Source organism: Schistocerca nitens, chromosome 2, assembly GCF_023898315.1.
Source record: "Schistocerca nitens isolate TAMUIC-IGC-003100 chromosome 2, iqSchNite1.1, whole genome shotgun sequence".
NCBI classification, from domain to species: Eukaryota; Metazoa; Arthropoda; class Insecta; order Orthoptera; family Acrididae; genus Schistocerca; species Schistocerca nitens.
Window position 1 is genome coordinate 1,092,004,694 of NC_064615.1, and position 19,187 is coordinate 1,092,023,880.

Consider the following 19,187-nt stretch of genomic DNA (forward strand, 5'->3'; position numbering starts at 1 on the left):
AGCATCGCATCTGCACTAGGACACTTTGTGAGCCGCGAACGTATTTTCAAAGTCAAATATGACATTCTGATGCTCCCTACGAAATGTGGTGGGTTAAATCTTACCGATGTCAGCAAAAAAGCGCAAGCTTTATACCTTGCTACCACATACACACAATGGAAAGAGCCAAGGGGTACCCTTGCTGCACATTTGTTAAACGAAATAGCTCCTGCTGACGTCAGTGCACCTATAAATGTCCAACGCATACCCAACGGACTATACCACTTAAATACTTTTTCGTAGAATACAGCTATATACAGGCAAGGATTCCTGGGAAAGACATAATGAAAGTAAAAGAACTTTATAATAACTTGATGAAAGACAAACCCAGAAACGACGTAGAACAAAAGTATCCTTGTTATAACTGGGAAACAATATGGGAAAATATTCACTGCCGGAACTTGCCAACGTATGTCAAATCGACCTGGTACTTTGCTGTAAACAGAAAAATTACGACGAACTCTAAACTTCACTCTATTCGATTGGCCGAGTCACCGCTGTGTCCATTATGTAAAATACCAGATACCGAAGAGCATAGATTGCTGTGTGACAGGGTAAAAGAAATATGGCTCTACATAAGACAAAAGATAGCGAGCGTCAGCAGAACTACGCCCAATGCCGTTACGACTGCTGAATTTTTAAACCCTGACGGTATACCTTACCCTAAAACAAAACGAAATGCAATTAACTGGTTGAAAGACCAAACGATGCATTACGTCCTAACAAAAGAATCAAGCAATAGGGAGGACTTTTGGGTATACCTTACAACTGAGCACCACAAGTTGATGTGTACTAAAAAATACGAAGAAAATTACGCAAACTTTTTAACTAATACAATCCTGTAACCAACAGAAATGTGTAATTTACATTGCACATCCAAGCATTTCGTATATTAGACGAATGATTTTTGGTGAAAGTTTGTACTTCACGTAGCAGGAGGAGGATTTCCAACAGAAAGTAGTCAGAGAAGATCATCAGTATAGACCCATTAAGCCTATGTGTATCTATTACTTTGGTTTCGAGGAAACACAGTGATGAAACTGGTATACACCATTTATTTAGTTTCTGTCTTTCGTTCCTTTTCTTTTCACAAGAAGACACATTTATGTTAATTAAGTGTAAAATCAAGCAGAAGAAGCCTACTTTACTTCATTACCTTCGGAAAAGGAAATTATACGTATCAGGAATAATGAGTTTGCTTCTTTCCGTTTTTCCACGCATGGAGAACGAAATTTACAGATGCACTTACATTTACACAACAATTATGAGACTGCCTTCTCAATGGAATTTACATTTATTTTTATTCAAGCCATGTTGCAAACAAAGGCAACAGAAGGGGCATACTTCGTTTGTCGTTCAGAAGAAGCGCGTTTCCACATCATCAGGTTACATTCATTCTTAAAGGCGGAGAAGCCGGGCCGAGAAGGCAACACTTGACGAGCGTAAAGGATGGGTTGAAGGGGAGGAAGGAGACCCCCCCCCCAAAAAAAAAAAAAAAAAAAAAAAAAAAAAAAAAAAAAAAAGTGGCTCAGATGGATAGAGCGTCTGCCATCTAAGCAGGAGATCCCGGGTTCGAGTCCCGGTCGGGGCACACATTTTCACCTATTCCCGTTGATATATATCAACGCCCGTCGGCACTGACGGTATTAATATAATTCTAATTTCATTCTAGGCGGCTGCATGTCATAAATGGTGTCTGGTCTCTCGGACATGTCCGAAACAACAGACACCATATCCATATAAGAAGTGGTAATATTCGGCTACTTGGAGATCATTTGCAGTCATTCATGGAGTTCATGTTCCCAAAAAACGAAGGCATTTTTATGGTATTGCTCCATGGCACCATGTAACAGTTGTTCGTGATTGGTTTGAAGAACATTCGGGATGATTCGAGAGAATGATTTGTCCACCCAGATGGCCCGACACGAATCCCACTGAACATTTATGGGACATAATCGAGAGGGCAGTTCGTGCACAAAATTCTGCACTGGCAACACTTTTCGCAATAATGGACCGCTATAGAGGCAGCATTGCTTACTTTTTCTGCAGGGAGCTTGCAACGACTTGTTGAGTCCATGCCACGTCGAGCTGGTACACTACGCCGGGCAAAAGGAGGTCCGACACTACATTACGAGGTATTCTATGACCCTCCTTGCCACCGTGGAAAGAGCTGAAGAGGCTTGTACAGGACAGACTAGCGTCGAGAACGGTAACAGTCTTTGGAAGAAGACCACCACAACCAGGTGGAATCTTAGACTGGTTGCCAGCATGTCATCAAAAGATCATATTCTTTGTCCGTTAACAATAACTTTTAAAACGGGAAGCACTTCTCACAAAGAACCTAGGCGTGGCGCGGATATGGTAGTTTTCGGTCCGACGAAACACACGTGGCAGTTGAGAGCACTCGCACCGCCGTGACACGGCCGCGTGCAACGCGACACCGGGCGCACGTGCGCTCGCGACCCATTATCTGCTCTGCTGAGCCCTCCAATTAACGGTGCCTGCTTCTTGTCTGAGCGGGTATATCTGTTACAGAAGGCAACACGGCCGCGCGATGCGACTCTAGGTCGGCGACCCCGTTGGCACCCATCGTGTTCGGTTACGGGTGCTCCGATACGCCTGGCTAGGACGAACGTTTCTAGTCGCTGGCTCGTGTTGCGAGCTGGCAAGGAATAACACCATCCACCGTGTTCTCGTTCTTTCTTCCCTTATTCGTCACCCAGACGCAAATGTGGAGCGTCTATGAAAGACTGGAAACTGGAGACTGCAACAGCTAGTGTCAAGAATCTGGTTAATGCGATCATTTTCATCATCGTCATCATCAACACGATAATCGTTTTCCAGATCCAGTTTCTCAGGTGTGGTGTGCAAGCGCTAGCCATCTCCTTCTGTTTTCATACACTTTCTGTTCCAGGACAACTTCCCATTGTGCCCTTTCTTTTCCACATCTGACCTTACAGTACCTATCCAGCGTTTTCTTGGTCTTCCCCGTGGTCTTCTTCCTACGAGTTTCTGATTGAAATACTTTCTGGAAGGTCTTTCGCTCTTTATTCTTATTACTATGTGCCCGTACCACTGGAGGCTTCGTTTCTTTATGACACTGGTAACAGGAACCGCAATTCCAGCTACTTTTCTATTCGCCTCATTCCTGATTTTATCCTTTCTAGTTGTGGTTTCATAGTTCTAAAGAATCTCATTTCTGTTGCCTGAATTCTGCGGAGATCTTTGTGTAGTAGGATACATGTTGCTAAGCGATATGCAAGGACTGGTACGAAATAGTTGTGGTACATGGTCGCTTTTGCTTTTCGTGGCATTTTATCGTCCAAGAGAAGATTTCTGATTTGATCATAACCCATCATTATAGCTTTTGATATTGATCCACTACGGGGCGGATATACCGAAAATAGAGCATATCTACACGTTGCTCTTGTAGAGTGTACATGCTGGTGTTTTAATCACTCTACATTTGCTGTGCGATGTCGAATAAGTGAAAGACGTTCAACAACATATTAATTTCGATTTTTTTTTAGTTTCAACATTTTATTCATACAGGAGGAGCAACGATTTTTTAAAAAATTTCGTGAATCGTTTGTTAACAAATCTGTCAGAGTTGCGGGAGCGGCCCCCAAGGCGGTCGGCGTCGTCGCCGGTACCTGGGGCGGCGGTTGTCTTTTTGGCATCCTTCCTCTACGGCGCTGCTGTGTCCACCCTTCAGCTTCATGACGGCTTGAACACTGCTGAGGACACGTCCAATGATATATCTGAATGTCTGTGGAGGAATTGTAGACCATTCTTGCTCAAGAGCCTAGAAAAGGGGTATCTGGAGCGAGTTTGTAGGAGCGTTCGTAAGGGTTCGAACGCCTTCTGCTGCTCGGAGGCCTTGGGCAAGGACTGTACGCAGCTGCCTCAAGGCCTCTTCCTTCTCTGCCACCATGACGGCTTTGAGGGCTGCTGCGGCCTCCTCCACGGCGGTGCTGATGTCGAACACCGCTGCTCTTCTCAGGGGCGCGGGCTGCATCCCGAACGTCCGCCTCCGGCCGTCCCCGCTCTTGGCGGGGCATCTGCATCTGCGCTGTCCTCCTCTGAGCCGGGCTGGTCTGCGCCCGTCGTCTCTTCTGCTGCGTCGGTGCCGCCGCCTGGCCGCGGCTGTTGTCCATACAAATGAAGGAAGGGCCGAATGCACCCCCGAAAAGACGCACATGCTGAAGAAGTACATCATCACAATAACGCTGACCGGTGACTGTACCGTGTTCAAAGCTTTTGGGGTCAGTACGCCCTGGCAACATTATGCCTCGTCACATCATAACACCTGGGCCATCAAAATGTTTGATAAGTTCGGCAATGCACCAGGGTGTTTCACATGCCCTCATATGGCGACAAATGGGAACACGACGCAGGGCGCAATCTAAGTTATGCTACGATTCCTTTTCTTTCTTCTTTAACCCCAAAGTCGGCTCATACAAAACTAATGCATTTAAATTTACACAAAAAGTTACATTAAGCTAATTAACACCGGTGTACTCACTTGTTTGCAGAAGTACGTGAAAACCGTGAACTAAACTAAATACTGTGTCTAAAACAGGCACTTCCGATCGGCTCCTCGAGAGCCGCTGCACTGACTTTCCACACGGATTCCTCTGGATGTTTCTTATGAACTTCAGTCTACTCTTAATCGTCACTAAATAGAGGTCCGAGTCCATATTTGGCCCTGGGTGCACCTTAGTCGCCACTAACTGATTTCAGGATCTGTATCTCATCATGATGTAATCCATCCGGTGTCTTTCTGTTTATCCATGTATTTACCAAGTACATATCCTCCTCTTGCGATTTTTGAATAGTGTAGTCGCTATCATTACCTGAAATCTATTGTAGAACACAGTATTTTTCCTCTTTCATCCCTGGTACTAAGCCCACATTCTCCAGTAACTGTTCTTCTCCTCCTTCCCCAACTACAGCGTTCCAGTGACCCTCGATTATTAGATTTTCTCCCCTTTACACACTGAATTACTCGTTCAGTATCTTCATCTTCTATTTGTGATGTCAGCGCTTTTAAATCATAGCAGCAGTATAACAGAATTTAGCGAAAAGTAGCTACTGTACTAGTCCGCTTGAAATGTCATGTGGGTTCACAATGCCAAATAAGTTTTGACTGGCATTTGTGATGTCAGCGCTTTTAAATCATAGCAGCACTATAACAGAATTTAGCGAAAAGTAGCTACTGTACTAGTTCGCTTGAAATGTCATGTGGGTTCACAATGCCAAATAAGTTTTGACTGGCATCCTCTTCATCACTCCAGTCGCATAAGAGGATGAGACCCATCCTATGCGAGGAGATACTTCAAGTATCCGTGGTTGAAGGTGACACACGCATCGTTTGATCTTCCTTAACATTGACATTTCTCCTTTCAGGTCGCCAGATCTGAATTTATTGTTGCCTAATAAGAATGTTTTGTCTTCCGCGCTTCCCTGATTATTAATTTAAATTCCTTTAAAGGCTTGTAGGTAACAGATTTGTTCCATTCCTCCATTATAAATGGTTGTTTACGATGCATTGAACTTTTAACAAGTGTATGGCAACATTCATCTTTCTACATGTGAGCCTAATCATCAGATATATTATTTCATAACCTACTAGATAATTAATACGTGTACTCTGAAACCGTTTAAATAATTCTATCATAGCTCGAAAGTGAGAATTTGTGACTCAGAGGTTCTTTCTACTGTCCAAAGATCTTTTGTCTTAAGCACTCCTCGGAAGCTTAAGTTCCGTAAGTTAGTTTCCACTGGGACATTGGTTGCAGCAATCCGAGCAAACAAAAGCATCTTTATTCTTCGAACAGTGAATGAAGTTGAATTTTTTGTTCCTATTTGTGGATACTAACTCATCCTCAATGCAAACATTTAAAAATGATTCCATACACCTACGAGTAATCTACGCCAGAGAAGCTTCTTCAGATAGTCTTTCGTTGTAAGTGGAGGCAGTATCTGGACGTTGATGGCAGATAGCTTCAGATCTGTGTTGGAGTGCATGATATTGCACAGAGCGGACTCCCTTCAGTAAACGTGTCGCACTAAGCTGTTTTCTTCTTAAGTAAGACAGTGGTTCATTCCCTCACCTACAGACCATTGCGCATTTTGAAAGATGACTAACTTAATGCACAGTATAATGCAAAATTAGCAGTTGCACGCGCTCAGTACACGTTAAGTGAAAGTATCTGGGCTAGCAACCAGTGTGAAATATTCAGTTATTGCTGCAGTGCCGAGGTGCGCTCAGTGTGCTTGAAATGCACGACTCGAAAGCGGAAGCTCACCGCGGTGCCGGCGTGTGCTCTTGGCTGCTTTCCATACTGATCTAGATGAGGGCTATGCTCGTGGCCAACTTCCGCCTGGCAGTTTCAGTTCTTATGTCTTACGATATCAGATGCAGCAGGAATGAACCTCTTACTCATTTGTAGTAATACCTTTATGCTCGAGTAAACTCTCTCCCAATATCATTTCCGAGTAGCAGACAAGAGCGCTATCTTACTGTCGCGACACGTGAGATACAGGCACACCGGCAAAAAACGATCGGCCAGTCACTGGAGACATTAAGCTTGAAAATGGCTTCAATTCAGCAATGAAGAGCGTCCACAAGTGCCTTCAGGTACGTCTAATCTAGCTGAAGCCACTCATTGACGATTTGATATACTACGGCTACCAAATTGATATTGCTTGCTACGTTCCAAATGAGGCTGACGACAGTACGAGTGATCTGGCAACTCTCAATTGTTCTACTTGTGTAGGTCGTTATCTTCATTTCTTACAGATCCTCAGTCCGAGTTATCTACGTACAGCCATCACATGATTTTTGACAGCGCCATCAATGCAGTTGTGTTAAGAAAATGGAATAGCGGAATTTAGAGCAGCGTTATGCCATACACGTTTTGTGTTAAACATCGATAATCCACAATATGTGACCCATGAAAAGTTGAAATAGACCAATGGGGAACATTCCCTATCAAGAGCACAAGTTTTTCGCTACCACAAATCATTTTTGAAAGGCCGAGAACACGTTGAAGATGAAATCGCTCAGGGAGACCTTCAGCTTCAGAAACCAACGAAAACGTCGAGTCGGCCGGTGTGGCCGAGCTGTTCTAGGCGCTTCAGTCTAGAACCGCGCGACCGCTACGGTCGCAGGTTCGAATCCTGCCTCGGGAATGGATGTTTGTGATTTCCCTAGCTTAGTTAGGTTTAAGTAGTTCTAAGTTCTAAGGGACTGATGACCTCAGATGTTAAGTCCCATAGTGCTCACAGCCATTTGAACTATGTGAAAACGTCGAACGTGTGCGTGCTCTTGTAAACCAGACCGACGTTTAACAGTAAGGACGATGGGTGACCTGTTGAACTCGAACACTTCCACTGTACATTCAATTTTGATCGAAGTTCCGCACATTCGAAGGGCTTTGCTAAAATGGTGCCGAGAAACCTCACAACTGAGCAGAAAGACAACCGAAGAAACGTGTGCGCTGATCTTCTTGAGAGGACTGCCAAGGACCACGAATGGTTCAGTCCTGTGTTCACAGGTGATGAATCATGGATTTTTGAGTACGACCTGGAGACAAAGCGGCAAAGTGAGGAGTGGCACACTTGGACATGTCCTCCACCGAAAAAAAAGCTTGAATGAGCAAATCAAAGATCAAAACAGTACTGGTTAGCTTTTTTGACACTAGGGGGATCGTGAATACAGACTTTCTTCCTCCAGGACAAATTATCAACTAACTGTTTCACAAAGATGTCCTTAGGAAGAGGGTTAATTGAGTGAGACCGGACATTGCAGACAGGTGGATGCAGCATCATGACAACCCCCCCATGTCACACGGCTACTTCCACTGCGGAATTTTTTACCTCAAAACGCATTCCTGTTGTTCCAACCCCGACCCCCCCCCCTCCCTCCTATTCACCTGATATGAGTCCTTGTGACTTTTTTCTTTTTCTGAAATTGAAAAAGGATGTCATTTTGGGACAGTGGAGAACATTCAAAAGAATCTGACTGTCATGTTAAAGGCTCCTCCAGTTGAAGCCTTTCAGCGCTGCTACCAAAAGTAGGAGCAACAGCTCTGCCAGTTTGTAGCTCCCGAAGGGAACTACTCTGAAGGGTGCAGTACTGTTGTTTGAAAAAAAAAAAAAAACATTGGCAGATAAAATAATCAGTCTCATTACATTTCTCACATACCTTGGAGTCCCAGAAGCTTTGTGTAGGTTTAAGATCGGGTGATTTCGTGGGCCAGTTATGGTGCGATAAGGTACCTAAGGGTTCGTCAAACCAGGGACGTGGCTGTTGTCATCTTGGAAACCAGGAGTGTCCACAACATACTCATCTTGAAAATGTTTAAGAAATGGCAACACTTAGCCACCGGGACTTTAAACATGAACGTCCTGGTTCACGTTCACAGAAACGTAATTGAGTGTGCCCAACCTCTCACAACATAACTAACAGAAGAACCTGTGACCTGAACTACATTTTCCATATGCTTCATGTTAAACACCTGTTTGGGCCGCCTGTACAGTCGCGCCTTGCACCGTTTGAAAAAAGAAAAATTCGGTGAAAATGTGCGTCCTTACGTGCTACTGTGAGCATTGTATGTAGTTTACTTCGCAATTTTCGCTTGAAACTGGTTGAGATGGACCTGCATACATTGACATCAGCAATTCATGTCGTCCTGGAAAGCTACTGTTACTGACAAGGCGTCACACTTGTTTCCGCTCTGTCTCTGTTTGGATCTTTTTACGACCAATGTTCTTACGCCGCGTTATATGGATGCGCGTGGTACACAACCCTTGTACAAATGGTTCAAATGGCTCTGAGCACTATGGGACTTAACATCTGAGGTCATCAGAACTTAGAACTACTTAAACCTAACTAACCTAAGGACATCACACACAGCCATGCCCGAGGCAGGATTCGAACCTGCGACCGCAGCGGTCGCGCGGTTCCAGACTGAAGCGCCTAGAACCGCTCGGCCACCCCGGCCGGCTAACTCTTGTACATTATTCGTTGTTGACACGTAGGACAGTCCGCGTTGATATACCAAAAAGTCGGGTAACTTCATTTATGATGTAGCCATGCGAACGTCAAACAAGAAAGTTCTTGAATGAAATTTTCACTCTGCAGAGGAGTATGCGCTGATATGAAATTCCCTGGCACATTAATACTATGTGCCGGACCAAAACTCGAAATCGGGACCTTTACCTTTCACGGGAAAGCGCTCTATCGACTCAGCTACTTGATCGCTAACGATTTGTCCTCACGGCTTTATTTCCGGCAGTGCATCTCATACCTTCCCGCGAAACACAAAGGTCCCAAGTTCGAGTCTCGGTCCGGTAAAACACTCCGTTGCAGAGTGAAAATTTCATTCTGGAGACGTGCTCCAGACTGTGGCTAAGCCATGTCTCCGCAATATCCTATGTTCAAGAATGTTAGTCTTGCAAGTTACTAAGGAGAACTTCTTACGAAGTTTGCAAGACGGGAGATGAGGTACTGACGGAAGTAAAGCTGTGAGGAGTGGTCATTAAGTCGTGCTTGGGTAGCCCAGTCAACAGAGAACAAGACCTTGTATAATAGAAAGGAAGGTTTTAATCCCAAAGAAAAACCTTCACACTTTTTAGTATACAGTAGCATTCGAAGCTGGCCGAAGAAGGCAGTTAAGAACGATTGGCATGGACTAAAATGAATGGGATATGGGATGTCTGGAGGCCTAAAAAGAAAAAAAGTCAGTTCTCAGTTCTAATCGCGGTGCAGGCAGCGCACTCAAAGTTCCTATTTTCAATTTTATTTAATGTAGCTACAGAGCACTTGCCAGCGAGAGACGAAAATCTCGAGTTTGAGTCTCTGTATGGCACACAGTTTTAATCTGCCAGGAATTTTCAAGATAGCTCGACTTTGCCATTGCGTCACGTCTACACGTTGACCAATCTTACTGCGCTGCTTCCACACAATCGATTTGCCTATAGATATCACTTCACTACCACGATGTACATCAGCATGGAGGATCACACGACCACAATACTGAATGTTTATCTAGCAAAAGGAGAATACCTAGACCAGCACGTATAGCTTAACGACAAAATGAACGTGGGGCGGATGGTTCACTGGCTCGACAGACAGTGATTTTTTTGCCAATTCTCCACGCCAGCCTAGTCTCCAACCCTCGTCCAAGAAGACAAGAAACACAAGCAGTTATAGGGCGGTAACACACAGAGTACAGCTTACAGGATTTGTAGACAGATGGCGCACACACTCGACTGACTGATGATTGCGGCTGCAGGAGGGGCATCTAGCCTCATTTAAAAATAAATCGTTTCCAAATCGTTAAACAAATAATTATACAACGTTGTGACCACAGGGCAACCATTAAGAAGATGATGATAGCTCTGTTAACCCTTTCTTGACAATCATAATACCCCGCAGATATACAGGCTAGTGACACAATAAAATAAAATCTACCAACAGCCAGTGTTAAGCACTATGTATTTTTCAACACAACAGAACTAGATTTTGATCCAACATCCAAGTTTCTGGTCAAAATCTAAAAAGAACTGAAGACTGCAAGTTCCCGTCTAACTAAATGGGAAACACGTTACTACATGTCTATGAATCCCACAGCTCTGTCTATAACTTACAATTTATACGAAAATCGTCGCATCTGGGCCATATTAAAATCTAGGCACAGCCCTTCATACAGATAGAATAACAAACTCTAGTTTTTCTCAGCATTCATTACACTTTTGAAAAGACGTTTTCCATGAGGAACCTACATGAGCACGTTGTTAAAACTAAGGACGTTGAGATTCCATCGACTGACACTTTTGCATCAGTCGATACTGTGATCCTCTATATCAGTGTCACTATAAAGGAAGCCATAACTATAGCAACGAATAATCTAATTAAACGTTATAAACTCAGTATGATCAAGATCTCTGAAATTATTATACAATTTACATTGGCGCTGTCACGGAATTTATTGTTCTGATAGCAGTTACGTGTCGTTGGTTGTATGAAATAACCTGTATATTCACACAGATATAGTTTCTCCATGTCACTTTTCGATAAAATAGCACCTAGTAAATTTTAAAAATCGGTTGTCAATTCTCCTGTCGACAGAACTGTGTTAAATCTTTTGATGAACTTTCATCTTTGTAAACCGAGTCTTTTGACTGTAATTTTGTTTCCGTAGTGTAAAGGTGGATCATACAAAGACCGCGAAATTGTTTCGGGTTATCGGATTATGCTTTGTTTCTAGGGGAGATTGGTTTGGAGTGAGCAAAAAGATTCCGGTAACTTAAGATAGTTTACAGCATACAATTTACCGTTTGAAAGCTTGAACGAAAACCTTACAAGAGTCACAGTTATTATTAATAGAGCCGTTTAGCAATATTTTATGTTATTTCATCGAAACTTATGAGGCTGAACAATCTATCTCGTGTAGATCGTTAATTAGGACGGAAACACGCGTTACGTTTCCGTGCTCCCAAAAACAGAAAAGGAGAATGATGTCAATTTCGACGCTTCTGCTGAAGGCAACCACTTGTGTAAACAGCGAGTTGCAGCAGGCCGCAGAAGGCCTAGTTACGGTGAACTGAAGTAAACAGGTGACCAGCGAACGGGTGTGTGCAGAACAAGCACAGCTGGGAAAAAGCGCGCCTAGAAAGCCGAGCATATACGACCTGGGGACCATCATTAGCTGGATGTGAGCGGTCCCATAGCGGGGAAAGTGGAGCGTCGGACAAGCATTGTCCTCAGTGCGGTCGCCTGACAATCGCTCTGAGAGTTGGCCAACAACACAATTTTGAAAATATAGCTTCCCAGGGTAAGGAAAAGGACGGTATTTGCAGACTTTCACGATTAAGTGTACTACTAGGTTTAGCAGGATCTGCACGGAGTACCACAATTTTTTACGTTACTTATAATTACACAGTCCAGCACTGACGTGTAAAATTGGGAAATTTGTGGTAAGATCTTATGGGACAAAACTGCTGAGGTCATCGGTCCCTAGGCTTACACACTACTTAATCTAACTTAAACTAACTTAAGTTAAGGACAACACACACACCCCCATGCTGAAGGGAGGACTCGAACATCCGACGGAGGTAGCCGCACGGACCGTGACAGGGCGCCTAAGACCGCGCGGCTACCCCGCGCGGCCGCACTGATGTGTCATGTGTCCTCGCAGACTTTGGATCAAGCATTCGTCTGTGCGATGGTTGCCCTTTCCGAAGTCATGCTGTCACTTCTCTTTCAGAAACTGAATGTCTGCCAGTCGCGCACAATTTGTACCTAGTATTTTCTTCTTTAACTATATAGATTTTACGATCCTTTGCCCAGGCATAGAGAATGTTGGCACATTCGTAAGTTACCATAGATCAGAGGTTCCCAGTCTTTCTGTGACCAATACTCCTGAGTGCAATGAGATAGTAGCTACTATCGCCTACCCCCAATCATTAAAATTAGAGACTAATTAAGCTTTACAAAGGAAAAGAGTTTTATTTGAACACTTTTATTTTTAAGGTGATGAGAGAGAAAAGATACTAAGTTTTTGTAGGGCTTTTATTGAACCAGCAGCTAGTGACTGAATGTATTTTTAACAACCTTTTTTATTAAGCGGTGAATTAATTCTCAGTGCATCGTGAGTGATCCTACGACTCCTTATCAGGAAAGAAAGTTGACTGTCGACACTGAGGGTAGACACTTGCTACTAAACATGCCTCATCTACACCACTACTCTCCCTAGAGAAACTTGCGTCACCCACACCCTATACTCCCGTTCAGAATCAAGTAAGATGAAACGCGTGTATTATTCTTACTGTCTATGAATCGCTTGGTTGCTTGTCTCTTTATTTCTGAATTGGCAGTAACTGAAAGACTTCAAGCTGCTCTGCTTTCCGTCTGACCAGTGCCACTAATAATAATAATAATAATAATAACAATAATAATAATAACAATAACAGACCTAAGGTCTGAGAAAGGACAGAAGATAATAACAATAATGTTATGTATGCTTCACAACAGTGTAGTAGCCATTACATGATTACTGTTGTGTTGTGCTGTGAATTAGTGCGTTTACTGTTGCGAAGTGCATAATTTTGCAATTTCTGGGCTATTGTGGGAACTGCTTATACAACTCGGAAGAAAAATATTGATGAGATATTTAAGAAAATATGATACGTATCTCCAACTTTTACTGTCAAAGATGCATGGTACAAAGCAAAGGACGTGTGTGTTGTGGATGGACTACGTGAGGATGATGTTCACACACCCATTGGGCAGGGTGTAAGTTTCACCACACTGTGTCAAGTTTAATGCTAGTATTTGGAAAAAAATTAATCAGAAGTAACTTACGTAATCAGTATAACAGTCTTACGAAGTGTAAGTAGGCTGTTTAGGTTTTTTTATTGGTAACTCCACCTCTGTATAAAAATCACCGGCTGTGCCGTGTGCAGTCTGTGGCTGCTTTGCATTGTTGTAATACTCAACCATTGTAGTGTTAGGCAGCTGGCTGTGAACAGCGCGTAGCGTTGCGCAGTTGGAGGTGAGCCGCCAGCAGTGATGGATGTGGGGAGAGAGATGGCGGAGTTTTGTAATTTGTCATGAACTGATATATATATGATGATATCAAGGTAAATACATTGTTTGTTCTCTATTAATATCTTTCATTTGCTAACTATCCCTATCAGTAGTTAGTGCCTTCCATAGTTTGAATCTTTTATTTAGCTGGCAGTAGTGGCGCTCGCTGTATTGCAGTAGCTTGAGCAGCGAAGATTTTTGGTGAGATAAGTGATTTGTGAGACGTATAGTTTAATGTTAGTCAAGGCCATTCTCTTGTAGAGAATTTTGAAAGTCAGATTGCGTTGCGCTAACAAAATATTGTGTGTTGAAAGTCAGATTGCGTTGCGCTAAAAAATATTGTGTGTCAGGTTAAGCACAGTCTTGTATAATTGTTCATAAGGGGACGTTTCATATGTCGACCCTTAGCCGAGGATACCTCACTGGAATCTTCTGATTTTTTCTTGTAGTTTGTGTAATTAGTGTAGATTTTGTTTATTGCTAGCGCGTAATTGTAGAGAGAATCTCCTTTGTAGTTGTAGTTTTTCATTGTTGTATAGTAAAATAGTTGTGGCATGCATGTAGATTTGCACCAAGTATTTCGCAGCTGCAATTAACTAGATATTATTTTCAGTGTTGTGTTAATGTGTTCTCCTATTTTTGCTCTTCAAATTGTGTTTTTCTGTGTTGTCGTGTGAAATACTGTGACAATAATGGCGTGTGAAAAACGTAACACTAGGCTCCAAAGTAAATTGAGAAATGACAGCGAAGACGAAAGCAGTGTGTTAGCGCCACCGTGTAATGAATTAACTAATATTCAAAGTGGTAATTTGGTAATTGCGCATAGGGAGATGGAGCGGGTTGCAAACAATGGCGTAGACAGTGAAACAATCAGTGAGCAGGGAAGCATTATCGATCGGTCGGTCGGCAACAGCTCGCCTCAGGAATCCGAAATGACAGGACACGATCTCGCAAATACTGTAGATTCAGGTTTTGGATCCTCACCGTTTTCTCAAATAAGTCAAGACACATTTTCTGCTTGTCAAAATGTGAATGTTTCCGGTGCAAATTCACTGCCGAAAACCACTGAGGAACATGTTCCAGACACCAGTGCATTGTTATTACAATTAATGCAACAAATGGGACAAAAGCTTGAAAAATTAGACACAATCAAACAAAATCAGAAACAAATGGAACAAAATCAGAGTCAAACACAGCAACAGCTTCAAAAGTTAGACTCATTGGAGCAAACTCTTGAACAAACACGTGAGGATTTAACTAATGAGTTACATCACATTGAATCGAAATGTCAAAAAGTCTGTAACGACGTAAAAACACAAATTTGTGAGCATTTCCAACCTATTTTTTCGCGTCATGAAAATGCACTACAGAATCACGAAGCAGCCATAAAAGAACTGCAAACTATTGTTTATGAAAATCATGAGACCTTGCAAGTTAAATTTGACTCAGTTGCATCTACCGATTCGGTTACGCAACTTGCAAAAACTCAGGAAAACTTAAAGGACACAGTAGATACTCTGAAACTTGGTTCAGAAAAACACACTGAGGAAATTAGTTCATTATCGGAGAAAGTAGCCGAACTTTCGGATCAGGTCACTAATTTATCTACAAAGGTAGATGATGATCTGAATGACACAAAACCGGTAGTCTTTAATGACACAGAAGAGAGCGAACAAATTAGGAAACTGAAGCAAAATCTGAATCAAATTAATACGCAACACCAAAGAGAAATCCGGGAAGTACAAGATCAGCTGACACAGGTAATACAAGAATTACGTATTTCAGAGGACACTCGCGCTCCAACACGGGAAGAGGGACATAGAAATACGGAACAACCACAAAATAATAACACAGGACACTTCGGAAATTATGAAATAAATTGGCAAGGTGCACCGAATTTTGAAGTGGAACCGCCGAAACGACGTAACAATGACCGATATGCGACTCGCCGACATGATGATTTTGACTATAAGCTGTTCATTACTACACGTAAATTCAAAACATTTAAGAATTCTGGCAACGACATTCATCCACAAGCATGGCTCCATCAATTCTCTCATTGTTTTCCTCCCAACTGGTCATTAGAACACAGATTAGAATTTATGTGTGGCTACTTAGAGAATGAACCAGCTGTAAGAATGCGATCGGTCATTCACGATTGCCACAGTGAAGGAGAATTTTACCATGCCTTCCTCTCAGCATATTGGTCTCAAGCCACACAAGACCGAGTAAAACATGGCATCATAATGATGAAACATTTCGAACAATCTGAATTCTCCAGTCTTGTGAAATATTTTGAAGACATGTTGCACAAGAATCAGTACCTGTCAAACCCATACAGCCCCTCAGAACTCATCCGCATTTGCTTAATCAAACTGCCTGAACATTTGCGACATATTATTTTGGCAGGACGTTGCAAAGACGACATTGAAGCATTTCAAGGACTCTTAAAAGAACTGGAAATTGACACTGACAATCGCGGAACGCACGAGCACAACAATTACAGATCACATCCGTCGCAATTCCGCGATGAAAGACATAATAACTGGACGCGACAAGGCTATTCTCACAACACGAATCGTGACCGAAACAGACACCACCCGTATAACAACCGTTGGCAGAGTAGTAATAATTACAGGGAAAGATCACCTCTCCGCGGTAATGACTATCACAGAGACAATCAGAGAAACAGACAATATGGGAACCAAAACAATTATTATTACGAGGGACAGAATAACTTTAGATGCAATGGTCCAGCGCGCAGTTACGATTCAGGGAGAAATTCTCCACCACTTAACCGACAAGAAAGAAACCACAGAAACTACCGACATGACGACAGACGATGTGATCGTAACGACAGACCTGAACTGCATCGGAACTGGCGGGATTTAAACAGGGCAGGGCCCTCTCGTCACGGTGAATTTGTAGAAGTTAGGTCTCCAAATCCCAATAACGACGCGCGGCAACAAAGAGACATACAATAACTCGCACAGCAGGCAGCCGCGTGCGCCCGCTGGCTCCGAGAAAAATAACATAAGACGCTAACCTTGAGTAAAATTCCAGTATTCTTTACCGACGTATAAAACATGATAATTGCTTTTCAGTTGAGGGTCTGAGTACTAGGAAGAGTAAGGGTTTGCACCACATTTCACACGTAAAACCGTTTATTGAGAGATAATGTGCTTTTTTAACTTGAGATTTTAATGCAACATTTTGGTTTACTTGAAAATACATTCTGGATTTGGGGTGCTTTCTGAGAGATACCAGATGATACAGTGGTTGGTTTATGTGACAGCTACACGATGTTATCACGACGCTAATAATGAGTGACAGTTTACAATGTTGCTTTTGAGGTGTTTCTGTTTTATATTTGCACAGTTTTCTGAATTCTTTTGGAAAGAAAAACATGTTTTAGTAGTAACTTTTGTGGTATAGCTACAATGAGACAGCCTTTTCCGTGGCACAACAATGCGTTGCAGGGCAGTGCTTTCCTCATCACGGCAATAAGCGTAATAACTAAGATATCTATACGCAAAGCATTTCACTTTTGTGTATCAAGAGGTAAGTACATTGACTTCTGCAGAACTTAGCTTTCGGAGGACGATAACTACGAGACTTCCACAGAGGTTATCTTACAACATGACGCACAGTTTAGCGCTACAGTACACGCATTTGAGTGATTAATCTTATACTTAAAACACTTATTTTTAAAGATTTTTTATTACAAAGAAAGTTTTCCGAGATATATTTCATTCCATTGCTGTAATCTGTAACACCTGAGGGTATAATTACATTAATCCTCAGGGGGGTACACGCTTACTTTGTGTACCATGTGTGTGGCAACCACAAGGAACCCTAGCTAATATGGTATTTGCTTATACAACTTTACACATCGGTACCATATTTCTCTAACACATAAATTACACAGCTACCTGATCATTTAACAGAGAAAGAAACATTTTTTTTACTACGTCAGTGACAGATGTTTACGCAATTATACCGTTGGATAACTTCACACTTACGAAATTGTATTTTGTCTGTACTTTGTAAACTGTTCATATTTTTTCGGAACCATTGTGATACTATGTGAGCTTTGAATGATGTGTTTGGTATGGAATCATGATTTTAAAGTACGTTTGAGGCAGATGACACTTTTGAAATGAGCAGAGAATTACTTTTAGTTTTTAAAATATTCAGGAAGCTACGACGATTTTGAGATTTGACTGAGGTGTTACGATGTTATTTTTACGACGACGATGTGTATTATGCTGCTGAGGTATGTTTATGGTCAAGAAGCTGATGCTATATGAGTTATTTGATTATGCTACGTATTTATTAACAGGAAATATTGAAGAAGCGTCGACGAATTTGTATATGTGTTATAAGGTAAGGAGTAATGAATAGTGATTAGGGCACTCTGATTTGTGGAAAAGGTTGTTGGAAACCAAGAATCGTACTTTAAGAGTTATGAAATGTGTGTAAATGCGTGAATGTATCACAATGCTGACGAATATTTTTTTTGGACACTTACATTTATAGGATTTTGTTTCTACAGATTTGCAACACTAATTCTTGACCTGTGAAACATTTTTATATTTAAGACTGCCATTGTAGTGGAAACTGTTGTCGTAAATATTTCCGTACGAAAGTTAAGTGACCACCTGCACGTAATACGTCGTGAGCACACAGCTGTGTCAGACACCTGGGCGACAGCCGCCCCCGCCCGAACAAAAAAAAGCCATTACCCTTCCAGCGGCACAGGTAGAAGAAAAAAGAGGCCATTATAATCGCTATTGACGTCCCTTTGTAGAAAGCATCGCAACATTTCACGGCTATTGTCGTGCTAATTGAGAGAAATGCCATATGGCTAGTGAATGACGTTTCACGCCTTGCTTTGCCCATTTTGTTTAATATCTAGTTTCTAGCTGCACTGCAGCACTGGTTAAAATAAAATTTTATAGATGTACTAATTTAAATATTTTCTGTCTGCAGATCTATTAAATAATAATTTTGTAATCCACATTCTTTGAAAAAGGAGCTCTTGGAATGGAAAGAACAATAAGAAGGGACTAATAACAGGAACTGCATACATAATTTTCTTTTCTAGTATTTAGGAATCTTTTGTAGAATTAGTTTTTGTGGTGCACCACTTTAATTACATAGTCATTAAGATGTGAATATACATTTCCCTTATCTGCATTGTTGTCTTTACTGTAATATTTTTCTGCTTGAGCTATGTCATGTTTAGGTATAAGTTGCTGCTGTTTGCCAGGCATAATGTTACTGAATTTGACTTTGTATTACGCTGTTAAGCCAGTTTTACTAATGATTATTTTATTGTTTGCTGCGCATTGCCTCATATTAGTTGTAATGTTGAATTGCTTGGTAATTTAGATTTACTGTAGCTTGCTTTGCCAGTTTGAAATTTTTGTCATTGATGTTTATTGTTTTATGTGATGCTGCATTGCCTCGTCCCTTGGTATATATATCTGAGCTCAGTAGATTTAAGTTAGCTTAAGAGGGGGTAGACTATATAAGAAACTAACTA